The following is a 15,911-nucleotide window of genomic DNA, read 5'->3' as shown; positions in this document are numbered from 1 at the left end:
CATGCAGTTTTATCTCAGTTTCCTCATCCCTCTCATTTATTGGAAAATAAATTATTCTTAACAACTTACTAGCATTAGTGATGCTTTTGTAAGTAAAGGAAATAAGGGTTAGGAAAAACACATTAACACATTCCCATATATTTTAATGTGCAAATATAAAAATCTTTGTATGGTAAACCCAAAGCTATTCCTCTTATAACAGGCATCATATAGCAGGGATAGGAGAGCTCTGCACACTCTGAATAAGTTCTCTTCCCCTATCCTTAAATACATTCATGAATTTATTGATCTGTTCTTGTTAGGAGTAAGGAAAGACATACACCTGGTTTACTTGATCAGCACTCCATAAGGCATGCCCCAGGAGCATACAGTGAAACATCTGAAGTTTTACATCTGCTTCTGCTCCTGGGCAACCTACAGTACCCAAACAGGTGGAGCTTTTTGCTTTCTGAGTGGCAGTGTTACTATAGGGGTTTGTGTGGGTATTGTTTTTTTTTCCCTCTTTTCTTTAAATATATGGTCTTGCTGGAAAATTCACAACCACTGTACCATTGTAAATAAAATTTACTACTAGAAAAGCTAGACTTACATTTTTACTTGTCTATGAGGTAAGGATTTTGAAGATAAGACAATGTGTTGTTTTCTTTTTTGTTTGTTTTGTTTTTATTAACTTGAATGTGCTATGTTGTGTGGTATCAGTGAGAGGCTGCCTTTCACAGCTGTGTTCACCCTGACAGTGATTCAAAATCACATATATAACTGCCTGATGTTCTCTCTCTGATTTTCTGAAGCGGTCTGTCCTCCTTTCTGCACCTCCGGATGGTGATGCCTGGGATTACACATGGACCTGGGGACCCAGCCAGCACTGTGCACAGGTGAGCATACCCCTCAGCAGCCCATTGCCTAGAGGGAAGCTCTTGGCTTGCCTCAGCCCTGATGAGTGACCCCAGGCCCTCTGGAGCCTCACAGGATGGTACAGTAAACCACAAGCACCAACTGCAGCCCCCTGAGCTGGGCTCTTGGGGTAGGGGGTTTGGAGCAAGCACCAGCTGATCTGTTCCCAATCCTCTTCCCACCCAGCCAGAGCCTTTGTCGCCCCCGGGGCTGTTCACACCTGTTTGTTGATGCACTGTCGGCACATGCGCTCCCCCTACCCGATGACCACACTGTGGCCACAAACCCCTGGCACCTCAATCAAGATTCCTCCTAGAGCTTCCAAGTCAATTTGAACATCAGTGCCACAACTTCAGTTAATTTAATTTACTGCCCATTAAGATAAAATTTTAACTCCCAAGAAAAACAAGACAACATTGGGAAACACCCTCCCTCTCATCCTCAGGATCATCTTCAAAAACCCACCTCACATTTCCCCCCACGTGAGGAAAAAAAAAAAAAAAAAGCATTGTTCTTACCTTTTCACCTAATTTGAGATGGAAAGAAATGCTACTTAAATAAATAAAAAATATATATTTTTGCCATTCTTGGTATCTGGTCTTGATGCAGGAAAGCTCGAAAACACTGCATAGCTTTGAGCTGGCGGCCTGTGTCACCAGTTTAAAAGGCTCCTTCCTTACTGTAGCACTGTGTCAGGGTGAGCTTGGAGGGGGGAGGGGAGGGGAAAGCATGGCCAGGTGACCTCTGCATGCAGGCCTCAGCTTGGGAACCTGCTGGACACTGGTGACCATGTTTGCAGAGTAAGGATTTCTAGCACCAGGCTTTTAATGTGTCAGGGTTTCCAGAGCAGGCGAGACTGAGTGAAAAAAATACCACCAACACTGTGGAAATCCATATAAAGATTGCAGGAGGGTGTATGTTTATTGTACACAACAAAAAGGAAGAGGAGGGCAAAGGAGTCAAAGTGGAGAAAGTAGAATATATCTTGATGTTCTCTGTTCCATCAGACAAATAAAAGACCATTTGGTGATGTTTTGATGTTTTGTGTTGAGGCACCAATGACTACAGTACTCACATTTCATGTTTTTTTTTTTCTTACTTTTTTTTTTTTCTTCACTTTTTTTCTTACTTTGAACAAGCTATCCCTGAGGTTCCCCATTAGCAGCTGGAGAACACAGAACATTAAGTGTTCCGAGTGCATCTTCTGGTTCAACTTCCATTTACATGTAGTTCATGTCTCATCACGTATAGGCCTGACCAGAGGGACCAGGCCTGGTATATTCAATACAAAATTTTTTGCATAAAATAGGTTTCTACAAAACCACTATGAACCTAGTTTAGGCAAGAAGAATCTCTTGGCTTTGAGTTTTTTGTTTGTTAGTTTGTTTGGTTTTCCTACTTACTGCTTTATTCTTTGTGTATTCCCACAATAATCTCTTTGTTATTGTACCTTCTGATATCTTTAGAAATATGTTTGCTGTATCAAATTTACCCATATTCATACTGACGCTATTCTTTATGCTATTCACTTTTCACAGTCCAATCACAGTGCAAATATCTCCTAATTGTCGTTAAAAGCAGGTTTGTTTTGTTTTGTTTTGTTTTGTTTTGTTTTTCAACTGTTACTTCAATTGTTCCTGGAGCAGACTTGAAAGGTAATTTTAAGCTTGGTCTGTGCTGGTATATATCACATCACAAAACAACTCTGGTAAGACAGTATGAAACTACTGTTTTCTTACATAAGCTAGTTATAGGAAGTCATAGAGAAGATAGGATTTGCATCTGCTTATACAGTTAATAGCTTCAGGCTGAAAAAATTATTGCGGTCTCTGCATAACCAGCTCCCACTCAGAGATGCACGCTGCTTCTTCACCACCAAGCATTTAGCAGAGACATCTGTTTCAGAGACAATTTTGTGTTGTCACATGGTTTCACCTAGGCAGTCATTGCAGGATGCCTGTGATGAAATAATCTATTACACTGTTACTAGTGATACATGGTAGTAAAAAATTAATAATGTAATAGAAAAAAAAAAAAGAGAGAGAAACTGGAAATGTCATGCTCTTGAAATTAACTTTAAACTGAATAGTTTTCAGCATATAATTCTGTTTTATATTTTTTGTGAGAGAAAAAAAATGATATTGTAAAATATATTTTTGCCAAAAAAATAATAATGAAAAAGCATCTTCATCTCTGTATTGAGCTCAATTATTGAGCTCTTGATATCTGTTTGATGTAGAAAATGTTACTGTCAACAATTCTCCTTTATCCTTCATAAAAATGATTGGTAACTACTGTAGAGTAACTTTGAAGAAAACTTTTGAAAAGAAAAATATTAAATGTTGAAAAATTGCTTTCAAAGGAGTTCAGATGAATCTTAACTATTTAGATTATCTCCTTCAAAAGAGATTTATAAATAAGTTGGAAGTGGACACAGTGTGATCTCAGTTAAGAGTTATCGTCAGAAACTTTCTGCTCCACCTTCATCTCCTTCAGATTAAGCGTGTAACTCAGGTGTCTAGATACAGGCAAAGTAGCTTCAGTACCAAGTCCATATCCCCTGATCATTTCCATTGCCACAGAGAAAATCTGAAGATATCACTGGCTGAATCCCTTAGCTTTGAAAAATTCGGATTCAATCCCACTTAACAAAGGCAACGGAGACAGAGACGTGTTTCCCATGTTCCAGCTAGAGAGAAGTATTTTAAGAAAAAGACATCATTTATATCTCCTAAGAGTGTTCTACTCTTAGCTGAACAACACTGAAAGTATTAATTCTTCTGTCTTTGACCCTTTTTCTATTAGTATTGGTAGCATTGAAACCTCTGCATCATTTAGATTTAATACCCAGATCTTTTATTTGTATTCTTAACAGCAAATCTAAATACTGCCCAGGTAACCAATGTACTTCCAATGAAAAAAAAAGAAATATTTCAACCAAACAATTGGCTTGAACTAGTTTTTCCCCTCCAATCTCCAATTTTTCATCTAGCTGAAACACAGAAACTAGACCATTTAACAGGAAGGCCAGGTTTTGAAGATTGATATTAGCTAGAGTTATATAGCTATATTTTTCTATCCCATTTTCCTTGCTACCAGAGTTACAGACAACTTTTACCTTTTGACTACTCAGACTAACTGAAACTAAGCTACCCTCTTTTCGCATTTTTGTCCCTCTTTTTTTGCTTTTCTTTTGATGACATTAAGCATCAATTCAGGAACCCTGAGGAAAACTAAAATAATGAAAAGATCTATCTGAGCTATAATACAAAACAAAAAGATTATATGTGATTCACCTTGAAAGTAGAAGCCATCATTATACTTTTCATGGCTATTTAAAAAGTTAAAAAGGAAAAGCTGAAATAATATTTTCACCTTTATACATTGTCCCAAAAAAAAGTACCGTGGTTGAAAAATCATCAGAAATTCTATTTTTCATTTTCATTGTCAAACTAAGGGAGCTTTTGCATTCTAAGATGTACCCCCACATTGGGACAGCAGTCCCCTGGATTGCTCTGACTCTTAAATAAGAGTGCTTTGGAGAAGGTAGAAGGGAAAAAAAAAAAAAAAAAGTCTTTCAAAAGATCTCACACTAATGACATACTAAACTTTTAAGAAGTTTTCTTTTTGTATTTATTGAAGCCAGGCAGTTAACTCTGTACCCATGGGTCCCAACGTATTCACAGTTTCCTACAGGAGATTTGGATATTTCACTACTTGGACAATTGTGGCTGTAATTATCTATTATTCCAGCAGCCTGAGCCCTTTTGTGAGCACGTATTATTAGTTGGTGGAAGCGCTCAAATACTATCTCACATAGGCAAAGAACAATCTCTGGGCCCAGCTTTTCTTCATATATGCTGGTATGTGAATCAATAATAGCTCTTCAGAACTCAAAAAAATCTAACCCAGAGTGATATTGGAGTAATAATGAGGCAAAAATCAGTCTCTCTAGTTTGAAATTATCTTATTACAGAAAGTAGTTTGTACTTATAAGTGAACTTTTTCCTTTTTCATTTCTTCCCCCCCCCCCCCCCCCCTTTTTTTTTTCTTCATCTGTGGGAACTGTGGTCTGGTGAGGGTGAGGGTCAAATATAGTCTTAACAAGGAGGATGTTGTAACCGCTTTTTTATCAAATGTGCAAAGTACAAACGCAGGATGATGTTGTATTTAGCCTGTCAGGAAATCTTGGGTGGGAGGTTGCTAGAAATTCTTTGAATATTATGTCTTCATTCCAACAATATTTCATATGACATCTCAGTTTAACTGATACAAATCTTCTGAAACTAGAGTCAAGACCTGGTATTCATTGCAGGAAGGCATGTCTTTATCCCTACATTGCAAGTCTCAGCCCCTATGAATATGTAAGCTGTTCATCTGGGGAAGTGCCAGTCAAGGTACAATGGAAGAGGTACTCTGCTCACCTGCAGTTCCAGGCTCTTACCTTGTCTGAAACTCAGCTCTGCAGGAGCCCACAGATCTTCCGCGCTATCACTGGACGGGCAATTTGGACAGCCTCTAAACTGTAATTTGATTGCATGTGGTGAAGGTCTTTACCATTTCTCTAGCCTAGTCTATACATAAACTGTAGGAAATAGTACAAGGACATGTTTTTCTTAAAGTGATTTGTAAGCTTGGGCACTAATGTGGGGTAATCTGTGCAGAGGTTCTATTAATACTGGTCAACCATCCTCCTAAAATTCCTGAGGCTCTTTCAAAACATTAGTTCAATCATTTCAAAATCATTTCAAATCATTCAAATCATCATATCATTCAAATCATAATTTCAAATCATTAATATGAAGGACTAGTAAATAATGAGAGCCGAGAAGGCTGTCTTTCCCCTGCCATCTTTCTTGGAGAAGACAGAATGAACACCCCTGCTATATAAAGAACACTTCTTTGGAAATTAAGGAGTTTCCACAACACAGTGAATTAAATGTAAATTCAATAAAATACATTAGAGATTATCAGCTTATCTTTATGCCCAACACCTGTTAACATAAGCACATGTGCATTTTTTAATCCTCTTATGTTTTTCTCTGCCAATGAGTCACTGCAACCCTGTATCCGTTTTAGCACTACAAAATTTTAAGTTCTTAAAATAACTTAGTGAAATTGAGCTTGTACAGATTTATGATATATTCTATTCAGACTAAAAATGTGGCATCTTGAGAACTCAGCAGAAACTAAATTTTCACTTTTAACTTAAGTTTGATATTTATGATGGTGAAATTGTTCTCATTTTGTGTTCTCCTTTAGCCAAATGAATTACCATATTTCTGAGTTTAAGCAGGAAGAAATTACATGTAAGAATTAAACAAACAAACAAACAAACAAAGACTGTATAAGTAGACCAGAGTTAATATCAGGAAATTTCAGTGGAACTGTTCTCATCGTTTCACCTGTTCTTGGCCACTTCCAATAGATGACAACTAAGACAACCTATAGTCAGTCTATAGTCAGTGTTTAAAAGTGTAAATTAAAAATGAATCTTACTGGAAAGTATTAAGTCTTCATTTTCTACCTTGTCTTCTGAAATCCAAAGTTAGTCAAAGCACACTTGTTTTGTGTTTGCTGTCATAATAACACTGTACATTAAAGCAAATTGTAGGAGTTTTTAAAATTCTGTTTTCAACAATGTTAATTCATTAACTTAAGTTGTAGAATTAATCTATGTAAAATATAAAACACTATGTCTCTGAATTAACCTATGATAAAGACAAAATGCTGAAAAGAAAATGAAATGAAAATTTGACTTTACATCTCAGTCATTTAAGGGTGTCCATTCTTACAAGACTGAAGGAGACAGCTTTTGAAAAACAGCTATAAAAGCGGGGCATATTAGGACAAAAACAGTACAAGTGGAAAGCTTCAGTTATCATCGAGTAGACTAAGAAAATGCTACATTAGGTGAGGGATGCATTTTTAGGGATCAGATAGGAGTTCATCTTTAGAAAAAATATATATATATATTAAAAGACACATGACCTCTCTTTCTCTCTACATGCCCCACTCCCAGTATGCTGGGGAATAAAATAAATAAATATATATTGGATAAGGCCTAAAATCTGTTTTAAGAGATAACTGTCAGGGAGACCAAATTATATTTCAATTCAACTTCATTATAAAATTTCCTCTCTCCTCTCCTCTGAAAAAGGCTATATCTGGCTACTATACAGTGCTGACGTTTAACAACAGCAACAAAAATAGATGTAAGACACTGAAAAAAAGTAACAGTTTCTGGTGGCATGAGGACTGTTTGGAAAACTTGTGCAGGATTCTCATCTGTAGAAAGAATTTCTCCGGCTCAAAAAACCGCGATAGTTCAAGAACTTAATACAGGAAGTCAGTAGAGAAAGCTTTTTGAAAGCAGAAATCATGTGCAATTACTGAAAGTTTTAAAAAATCTCAGAATATTAAACAGAAATAATTGTTGAGCAATCTCCCTGTTCTTATTTCAACCCTTGAGCCCTTTTCATCATATTTTCTCCATGTTCCTCTTTGAGGAGGGGAAGTGAGAGAGCGGTTGTGGTAGAACTCAGCTGCCCACCCAAGTAAAACCACCATAAAAAAATAGGGTTGTACAGAAGTGCCCTGCAGTAAAGAACTGGTAGAACCCAGAGACACTTTACAAAAACTGAAGAGGTACTGACTAGCCTGTCTTCACTATGAATCAAGGGGAAACAGGTATTAATGCACTTGAAAATAAGATTTTGGGTCAAATGACTCCAGACACCAAATCAATCTTTATTTCATATGAACACTTTCTGTGTCCAAAGAGTCCTGAGCCAATGTTTCACTTTTTTGACTCATGGTATTTCCCAGAAGACTCTGAGGCTTATTGCTTTTACTAATATTATTTGTAATGTAATTGTTATTTTATTTCATTAAACACTTTATAGTATCAAACAAAATTATTTTTGGTCCTGCTGAACTCTCTGAAGTAATAAAAGACTGCATTTTAATTTTATGTATTATTGCACTGGAAAGTATTACTGTTTGAATGTTAACTTTTAATGAAATAACTTCATTCTGAAAAAAAATAATCTACAATTAAAACAACTATAAGATGTAGAAATTTAATGTTTCTCTGCAAACTGTTTCAGATCTCCATGTTCATCAATATCATGAAAGGAAACATCTCTAGATCTTTATTTCTTTCAGCAGATACGCATCAAAATCTTGTCCTCCATCTGCTGAACATATGTCATAGTTGTGCATGTTGATCTTAGGGAGCACAATGCTCAACATTTCATTCTGGGAATGATATTTTACAATCCTTAGCAGTATTACTGGCGACACTGTAAATAGCTGTTGCATATCAGGCAGTCGGGCAGTTTTAAGGGTATCTCTTTTCCAACTGTCTCATATTTTTATGTTTTATTTCAACTGTTATGAAAAAGGGTGGTAACTCAGGTCATCTATACAAAAACCAGATGGCTAACAAGTTTAATAAATACACCTCTAGGACATAACAATGCCAAAACTATCTTCCTTTATGCGCCACAGTTTCTTGCATGAAAAAACAAAACTGATATTTAGTAGAAATATTACTAAACAAAGAGCAAAATGGAGTTGTCCCCAAATTTTCAAAACTCTGGATGATATTTACGTTAAAAAAAAAAAAAAAAAAGTGGAGCTAAATGTTCATAATTTTTTTTTTTTTTTTCATGCAGGGAGAAAATGGGGTAACTTCTTAACTTATAAACAAATAGACACAGGCATCCCAAAATATACAAGGCACATGCCAACACTATTCAAGAACTACTTTTATGATGTGGTCATAGAAATTGTCCAAGAACTAGAATTCTGGAGTCCTGATTTATTGTTATTGTGTGTGTGCATGCTTGTGGAAAACTGCAAAGTAGAGCCGAAAAAGAGCTTCCAACATAAACAAGAAGCCTCCAAGTGTTACCCCAAGCCAAGGCTGGCAGAGAAAACCTTGGGGATAAATAGAAAAGAAACAGTTCTTAAGCAGGTTTGGGGCTTCTGCTCATTTCATTAAAAATTGAACAAAAGATGGTGTTGCTTGGTCTCAAGCAAAAGAAAAACAAAACCAAACCCTCAGACAGAATCCCTCTGTAGTCTAAGTAACCTGTTCAACCTGGAATTTTGGGTGACTCAAAAAAAAAAAAAAAGATAAAAAAAAAAAAAAGATATAAAGATGTTTGGGAAGTTTAAAAGATGTTTATAGGACCTGTGGAACCCAGAAAGGGAAGGCACTTTATATTTGAAATCAAGAGTCACTAGCAAAAATGAAACTATTTGTATATGTATAAGAAGGAAAATAGTGATCGTGTTTTTTTGTTGTTGTTGCTGTTGTTGTTTGTTTGTTGGTGTTTGTTTGGTTTAGTTTGCTTCCTTATTTTTCCTAGTAGTGTTTTTCTCATTAGCATTTTTTTCCTTAGGAAATCTTTAATGAACTCAGTAGTATTGTAGCTCACTAAGTGGTCTGGAAAGTAAAAACACAGATTAAATAGGGGCTGTTCAGCAGTTCAACGCTTTAGACATTCCCTTTTCTGGTTGATACATTCCAAGTATTCTGGCCAGAAACATAAGAATATAGGAGGAAGCAGGGGAATAAGTAAGATTGCTATCCTGGAATTCAGGACAGCTAATTTTGGCCTCTTCAGTGACCTTCTTGGAAGAATCCCATGGGATCAGGCTCTAGAAGGAAGAGAGATCTATGAGAACTGATTAATATTCAAGGATCACTTCCTCCAGGCTCGAGAACAGTGCATCTCTATGAGCAAGAAATTGAGTAGAGGGGTAGAAGACCTGTATGGATTAACAAGGAACTCCTGACAAACTCAAACATAAGCAGGAGGCAGAAGCAAGGACAGACCACTCAGGATGAATATATGGATGCTGTGAAAGTATGCAGAAATGGAATGAGGAAGGCCAAGGCCCATCTGGAATTAAATCTGGTCAGGGATGTCAAGGACAACAATCACAGAATCATAGAATAACTTAGGTTGGAAAAGACCTTTAAGGTCATCAGGTCCAACCATTAACCTAGCACTGCCAAGTCTACCACTAAACCATGTCCCTAAACAACACATCTACATGTCTTTTGAATACCTTCAGGGATGGTAACTCAACCACTTCCGTGGGCAGCCTGCTCCAATGCTTCTTCCAGTGAAGAATTTTCTTTCTAATATCCAACCCAAACCTCCTCTGGTGCAACTTAAGGCCATTTTCTCTTGTTCTATCACTTGTTGCTTAGAAAAAGAGACCAACCTCCACCCTGTTTCATCCTCCTTTGAGGTATTTATAGAGAGCGATAAGATCTCCCCTGATTTCTTTAGGCTAAATAGCCCTAGTTCCCTCAGCTGCTTCTCATAAGACTTATTCTCTAGACCCTTCACCAGCTTTGTTGACCTTCTTTGTAAGTGCTGCATGACCTCAGTGTCCTTCTTGTAGTGAGGGGCCCAAAACTGAACACAGTATTTGAGGTGCGGCTTCAGCAGAGCAGGGGGGGAAATCACTTCCCTAGTCCTGTTGGCCACATTCTTTCTGATACCAGCCAGGAGGTTGTTGGCTTTCCTGGCCACCTGAACTCACCGTTGGTTCATATTCAGCTGGCTATCGACTAATACCCCCAAGGTCCCTTTCCACTGGGCAGCTTTCAAGCCATGATTCCCCCAGCCTGTAGCATTGCATGGGATTGTTGTGCCCCAGGTGCAGGACCTGGCACTTCACCTTGTTGAACCTCATACAGTTGGCCTCAGCTCATCAATCAGCTTATTCAGATCCCTCTGTAAAGCCTTCCTACCCTCAAGCAGATCAACATTTCCCCCCATCTCGGTGTCTTATATAGACTTATTGAGTGTGCACTTGATTCCCTCATCTTGATCACTAAAGATATTAAAGAGAATTGATACCAATACCGAGCCGTGGGGGACACCACTTGTGACTGACCTCCAATTGGATTTAACTCCATTCACAACAACTCTTTGGGCCTGGCTACCCAGCCAGTTTTTTACCCAGCAAAATGTATGCCTGTACAGGCCATGAACAGACTGTTTCTCCAGCAAAATGCTGTAGGAAACAGTGTAAAAATATTTAGTAAAATTTAGGTAGACAACATCCACAGCCTTTCCCTCATCCACTAAGTATGTCACCTTGTTATTGAAGGAGATCAAGCTAGTCAAGCAGGAACTACTTTTTATAAACCTATACTGACTGGGTCTGATCACCTTGTTGTCCTGTATGTGCCATGTGATGGCACTCAAGATAATCTGCTCCATAACATTCCCTGGCACTGAATTCAGAATGATAGGCCTGTAGTTCCCTGGGTCTTTCTTCTGGCCTTTGTTGTAGATGGGCAATGCCTTTGCTAGTCACCAGTTGACTGGGACCTCCCCTGATAGCCAGGACTGCTGATAAATGATGGAAAGTGGCTTGGTGAGTACTTCAGCAAGCCCTTGGGTGGATACCATCTGGCCCCATAGATGTGAGTACACCTAGGTGTTCTGGGCTCCCCAGTACAAGAGAGACATGGAGCTCCTGGAGAGTCCAGAAAAGGGCTACTAAAATAATTAAGAGACTGAAACATCTTTCATATGAAGAAAGGCTGAGGGAGCTAGGGAGCTGGAGAAGAAAAGGCTTAGGGGGGATCTGATCAATGTAACAGGTCTGATCAAGAAGTATATGAAGAGTGTCAAGAGGATGGAGCCAGACTCTTCTGAGTGGTGCCCAGCAATAGGACAAGTGGCAATGAGTACAAACTGCAACACAGGAAGTTCTGCCTGAAAGTGAAGAAAAACTTCTTTACTGTGAGGGTGACTGAGCACTGGCACAGATTGCCCAGGGAGGTTGTGGAGCCTCCTACCCCAGAGATCTTAAAAAGCTCTCCGGACACAATCCTGGGTAATGTGCTCTAGATAACCCTGCTTGAGCAAGGAGGTTGGACTAAATGATCTCTAGGGGTCACTTCCAACCTCAGTCATTCTGTGAGTCTGTGACATTCACACATAAATGCTGATCTACCTTTATGATGTCTAGCACAAAATGACTGATATATTGGTGGCCTACATTTTCACTGATGACATTCTCAAAATGCTAGAGAGTTCAGATCTCACTATTCCCCTTCTGCTTTTGAAGGACAAAAAGCATCTAGGTGGAGCAGTTGTACATGAATGTAACTGGGATAGAAGCTGAGAGATGCTTAATATCGGCCCAGATTTCTCTTCACAGTAAACCGATTGGGTCCTTCCACTAGTTCCTATTGTGTGCTTGTATCCTAAAAATTGAACTTGTTTTTCCCAGTTCTGTACCTAGCCATGGTACTTGGCCAAATACACATACTTTTCTCCTGGCAACTCCTACAGCCGTTTTTTAATTCTTTTACTAATACCTTGGCTTTTTGCTAGCCATTCCCACTTTGCACCACACTGTACTCGTCTTCAACAAAATGTGATTATCAGCCTCAAATGCCTATGACTGGACCTCCCCCAGACATCTAAAAGTGTCCCTATAATTCTGCATACATATTCGCTGAACTTACCCTAACAAACAGTAACCATTTATTCCTATTAGTTATTCAAACATTCTCTTAAAAGCATGCATTTGAATTTCCCTGCTCCTCAGATAGCGCTCAGTTATTTCTAATATATTATTTAGCTTCTTTCCACCTACTTTGTGTAATTCTTTCTTTCCCTTGTCAGTTTATTAATATGTAGTGTATTTTACATCAACATAGTTTTACATCATTTACATCATTTACATTTACATCAACATACTAATTGATTCCAGATATAGCGGCTAGATACTTAGCTAAATTATACATTCTCAAATACCTTACTGAAAAATTTCCAAAGGTGAACATTTTCATCCACATACATAAATCACATCAGTTCCAATTGTCTGACTCTAAGATGTTTCTTTCATTGACTCAGACCCCTGAGAGTCTTTTCCCCTGAGTGTTAATGAGAATGATGACATGTCCTGTCCAATTCAGTCAAGACCTTCTCTCACAGTCTATGAAAAGATGAGATCTAGGGATCCCATACATATACATATGCAACCTAGGAAAAAGAAGGGGAAAAAAAAAAAAGTCAATTACAACTAAAAAAAAAAAGTCAATTACAATTAATAGAATTGAGCTGAGTCTCTGTGATGAGACTCTTCAGTCTGAGGAAAAGGAGATTTAATCCTAACGGGATATCCAATTCACAGGAAGCTGACACATTGAGTAAGTTGGGGATGAAGTGGTAAAAACAGGTTATTTATCATTTAAATAACCTATTTAGATCACAGATTTTCTAAACAATTTACATATATTGCAATAATGACTGCATAAAACAATTTGCATCAGAACCATGTATATTTTATATAATAAATTACCACACTACTTGCAGACTTTTTATAAGATAAAAGAGCAGTCAGAACTCTTATACTTCACATTTTCGGTGACTGCAGTTTGAGGAGGTGTAAAGGGGAAAAATTTTAATTGATTTCTGAACTGGGGATTGGTTTTAGATTTTGCAGCTGTAAAGAGCAGAGCAAGAACACTGTGACTGTACCAGAACTGTGCTGGATTACAAAATGCAAAGTAGAGTGGTTTCACTAAGGTCTGTCATCTATACTTCATTTGGTCTATGTAGTCTCACAGCTTTCCCAATTATATAACAACCAAATTTGCCATTTAATTATAAAGTCAAAAATCTGTAGTAACTCCATAACTTACTTATATTCCGTTACCAGTATAACAGTAGAATTTCAACTGCTTCTTTTATGACAAACTAAACCACAGATTTTTGTTTCCGTATTTTTCCGAGACTAAATATTAAGCCATCCATAAATGTGGAACTCAGTTATGAATCTCAAAAATTATTTCTATTCTAAGATTTTATCAAACCCAAAACTGCAGAAAAGTTTAATTTACTTTAAATATATTACACCTGAGGAAACTGATTTCATTGATACATATTAGCTGATTTAATTCTTCTCAGTCTTGTGCTTTTCTTGGAGGGGCAATGGAGATGGAAAGAGTTTTTGTTGTTGTTGTTGTTTGTTTGTTTATTTGTTTTCCTCTTTGCTTTTGGAGAGGAGGTTTTATGAAAAACTTCCAGGATACTAACATGATTTTATCTGAATATTCTCAGGTCAGGTGTTAAGCCTCCTGTATTAGAGATTTCACCATCACTGAAAGTGGGACTACTACACTGCATACTGAGTTTTGGTGCACTGCTGCTCACTTCACAAAACAGTCCTGCAAACAGGACACCTATCCAAGAGACTGGCAGTTCATTTCAGAAGTTGAAAGAGGAAAATCAATAGATAGCTCTTTTATCTTAAGTGCTGTCTTTGACATGAAAAGGATAGCAGGTTGCAATTTAAAGTGTTGTAGCTTGATGGTAGTGCTAATAACTTTATTCTTAGATCTGTGTGCGTGTGAGCATGTGGGTGCACACGGATATATGAGAGAGACTTCTTGATAAAAACGGAATCTTATGTCTGCAGTAACTAAGCAATGAAAAAAAAAATAGTAGAAATTCAATCTACCTAACCAAAAAAAAAAAAATCCATTATTTTAAATCATTGCTTCTCTACATTGTGGTAATTGCCTGGCATCAGAAGACATTTCCCATACTGGCAACCCCATGATATATAGATTCATTCTGTATTGCTCAGTGACTATCATAGAATCTTAGAATGGCTTGGGTTGGAAGGGACCTTAAAGATCATCTAGTTCTAACTCCCCTACCATGGCTACCCACTAGATCAGATTACCCAGGGCCTTGTCCAGCCTGGTCCTAAACACCACCAGGGATGGGGTACCCACAACTTCTCTGGGCAACCTCTTCCAGTGCCTCACCACCCTCTGAGTGAAGAAATTCCTCCTAACCTCTAATCTAAATCTCCCTAAATCTCCCTGCTTTTAGTTTAAAGCCATTCCTCTCAACCTGTCATAATCCGACTGAACAAAAAGTTGCTCTCCATCTTTTTTGTAAGTCCCCTTTAAGTACTGAAAAGTTGCAATAAGGTCACCCCAGAGCCTTCTCTTCTTTAGGCTGAACAGCCCCAGCTCCCTCAGCCTTTCTTCATAGAAGAGGTGCTCCAGCACTCTGATCAACTTTGTGGAACTTCTCTGTACCCGTTCTAACAGATCAACATCTTTCCTGTGTTGGGGGCCCCAGATCTGGGTGTAGTACTCCAAGTGGGAACTCCCAAGGACAGAGGAGAGGGGGACAATCACCTCCCTCGACTTGCTGGCCAATCTTCTTTTGATGCAACCCAGGATGCAGTTGGCCTTCTCTGCTGCAAATGCACACTGGTGGCTCATGTCAAACTTTTCGTCCACCAGAACCCCCAAGTCCTTCTCTGCAGGGCTTCCTCTCAGTGAGTTCTCCTCCCGGTCTGTATTCCTGTGTGGGATTGCCCCAACCCATGTGTAGCACCTTGTACCTGGACTTGTTGAATCTGATTAGGTTCACGTGGTCTCACTTTTCAAGCTTGTCCAGGTCCCTTTGAATGGCATCCCTTCCTTTTGCTGCACCCCTGCACCACTCAGTTTAGTATCATCTGCGACCTTGCTGAGGGTTCACTCGAACCCACTATGTGATTGATAAAGGTATTAAACAATACCTATGCAGGGACAAATCCCTGAGGGACACCACTCACCACCAGCCTCCACCTGGACATAGAGGATAAGAAGTCCTTATCCATATCCTTAAGAAAATATCCATATCCTTATATCTTTCCTTATATAGAGAGAGAAAGATATGGATAAATAGAGAAGCTGACAGCTCCATGTAAGCCATTGTATAACTTCCAAATATTCCTTTTAGCTTTTCATCCAAAAGTTACCTTACTCAGCAAAACAACATTTCTAATACTCTGGAACATGCAAGCCGAAGTCCCATCATCTGAGATGAGGAAGAAAGCAATTCTCTCTTGCAGTAATTTTCATGGATATGATCATTTATTAATCTTATCAGGTTATTAGTACATAAGCAAAAGTTATGTTTTCCTCTCTTAGTTTAGACTACTTTCAAACAGCTAACACC

Source organism: Anser anser (assembly GCF_964211835.1).
Source record: "Anser anser genome assembly, chromosome: 2".
NCBI lineage: Eukaryota > Metazoa > Chordata > Aves > Anseriformes > Anatidae > Anser > Anser anser.
This window is presented reverse-complemented; position numbering follows the sequence as displayed.